The sequence below is a fragment of the Saccoglossus kowalevskii genome, chromosome 12, assembly GCF_978046115.1.
Source record: "Saccoglossus kowalevskii chromosome 12, keSacKowa6.1, whole genome shotgun sequence".
Taxonomy (NCBI): Eukaryota; Metazoa; Hemichordata; class Enteropneusta; family Harrimaniidae; genus Saccoglossus; species Saccoglossus kowalevskii.
Genome location: NC_140652.1, coordinates 18,669,773 through 18,672,377, shown reverse-complemented (window position 1 = coordinate 18,672,377; position 2,605 = coordinate 18,669,773). Strand labels below are relative to the sequence as shown.

At 32.1% G+C, this 2,605-nt stretch overlaps 1 long non-coding RNA gene across 1 annotated transcript; it reads right to left on the bottom strand.

Moving 5' to 3' along the window:
* Positions 1 to 243: 243 nt before the first annotated feature.
* On the bottom strand, positions 244 to 1,821 carry LOC144363528 (uncharacterized). Its single transcript, XR_014931123.1, has 4 exons — positions 1,676 to 1,821; positions 1,348 to 1,459; positions 876 to 948; positions 244 to 366 (listed from the first exon to the last, which is right to left on the bottom strand). It is a non-coding gene; the product is annotated as an uncharacterized LOC144363528 (long non-coding RNA).
* Between the last annotated feature and the right edge of the window lie 784 nt (positions 1,822 to 2,605).

Genomic DNA, 2,605 nt, shown 5'->3' with positions numbered 1-2,605 from the left:
GCATACATTGCCTATCAGACCACTGATCATAACTGTTCGTAATAGTTATAACACGCTAACGCTCGTAATTGTTGATGATTACTCGCTCAACATTTGTTACATATTTACATGACAACCTGATGGTTTATTATATCAAAAGGATTATTCAGATAACCATGGTCTGAGGATGTTTTCTTGACCTGACATGTACCACTGATATTAGCAAGTAACATCGTGATTCAATGAACCAAATCACAATACAAATAACATTGGCGAATCTGAGTTCCATTTATTCAAATATTTTATTTGTTTTATTATTATATATAAAACATTGCTGTGTTGGTGACACGCTTTCTGCTTCCAACAAAGTTTCGTCTTCACGTCGTTCTGAAAAATAAAAATAAATTCCCATTATGACAAACTTATATGTAAATTATTTATATATTGACTGTCAATGCTATTGTTTATAAATAAAAATGAATATGATTATAGTCACTACCTAATAATTTCAAAGTAGGAAATATACAGATTTTGAATTTGAATTTATCAGAAAACACTAATGACACCCCACGGCATGTGTAACGTGTATATTTTCATTGAATTTGGAGTGATGTATAGTAATAAACATCACTGTATACATTATAAGCTAATGGCGAAATAACCATTATATGGTCTTAAATATCCAGTATTTCTTTAACCGTAGTAACTGGTTCTTACTACCGATGTATCCAATTTGAGTTTGTGCGTGTTAGTAATCATTCCAATTAAAACGATTCGATAGACTGTCGCAGTAGTTCAGCAAGTCAATGCTAAAAGTGTCAGTTTATTCCAATGCAGATAACAACAATTAGAGTGCCAGTCAATTAGTTCACCAGATATTGAAAGGATTAACATACCATCTAGTTTATCCTTTAACTTTACAAACGTATGAATAATAATCCGTGCAGCGATCATTCCTCCATCGACTATCTGTTAATTGAAAAGAGTGATTCTTAAAAAGATTATTTATTAATCATGAAATAAATAAACACATATCTCCGCAATGAACAAATATTGATTGAAGAGTTACACTTTCATCGCAGAGAAATTTCGATAAATCCCAATAAAAATGTTTGTTTTACGGAGCCATAGGAACTCATAGATTAACTAATTAATTGACTGGATCATAATCGTCAACTCTATCCATATATCGACTGACCATAAAAGGAATGATATATTAAAAATGTTAATGGACATACTGTTATTCATGTTCATAATAGACTAAATAAAGGCTTGCTGGAAACCTATCATGTACTCAACCCTATACATTTATCGCAGTTGAGGGGAATGTTACCTACTACAGCAAAGTGGGTTAAATGTGTTACTTACTATCGTCGAAATTACCGTATACACAATCATAACCGCTAGTTGAAGTAGGATAGCTACAATGCCAATTATCCCAATCATAAGCACTGCGATCCGTCCACTCGAAAACACCCTCCTAATTAAATTAGTATATAAATAGACCATGCTTTGATCAGTGCTATAGTATATGCTTACATATACGGTGAAAATATAAGAAGTGATAGTCAATGCAGTGACGTACGTGTACAAGATGGTCCATCGACACCTATATTATTTTAATTATTAGTATCCACACGGGAGCTTTATTAATAACTATGCTTTAAGCGTATTAGTAAATCAATAATATTCATACCTCATTTATGTCATTTAATCCAATCCAGTAATCTTCAATATTACTGCCAATTAATCCATTTATAAAGGTTAACTCAGCCAATGAATGAATTGACACTAATGACGCCCCTGCACTGGTCCAACAGTAATCTTCAGCAGCAGTGAAATCAGTAGCAGTAGCAATGTATCTATAGCAATACCCATTGACATCCCAATATGTATAAAATTGGGGACAGGCTCCTAGAAAAAAACATGTTTTATAACAAGCACTTAATAGAAAACATGCAATGAGAGATGTATCCATAAGTTAATATAAATAATACTTTTGAGTGAATCTGCTGTAATAAGAGAGCATCGCATGACAATAACGTAAATTGCTATTCATCGAATAATTGTGCTTTGCTACTAATGATATAGAACATACCTTGAACCATGACAAGGTTCATACTTATCACACACGCAATTATGAGGAGGTCCCTCATTTTCGTACAATGAATTCTGTGTGAAAAAAATAGAATTTCGCGTAAATGAAAATAACATTTAGAATATTCTTCTCGTTTCCTACGTATCACTAGGAGCCGACGACAGGAGATGATGATTTACGTTTTTGATTTGAAATAGTCTTTAACCAAAAGTATTGTTATTTTTCTTGTCAACACGTTTAAATACAAAAACTACTATTATTTCTAGATCTGGAATACGGTGCAAATAGTTCCGTCTTCGTATAACTGATGACATAGATATGAGATTCAATGACGTATAACGATCAAGATATAAAAGTCGTGTTTACTATTCAATGGGGAATAACTTTCCTTATGTGTGTAACAATACATTATATTATAAAATACGTAAAAATAAAATTACTATGCACGCAGTGAAAGACTAAACAACATTTGCATATATTATATAACAATATTACAAATAATGCATACCTCGTCTGAATCTTTGTAAC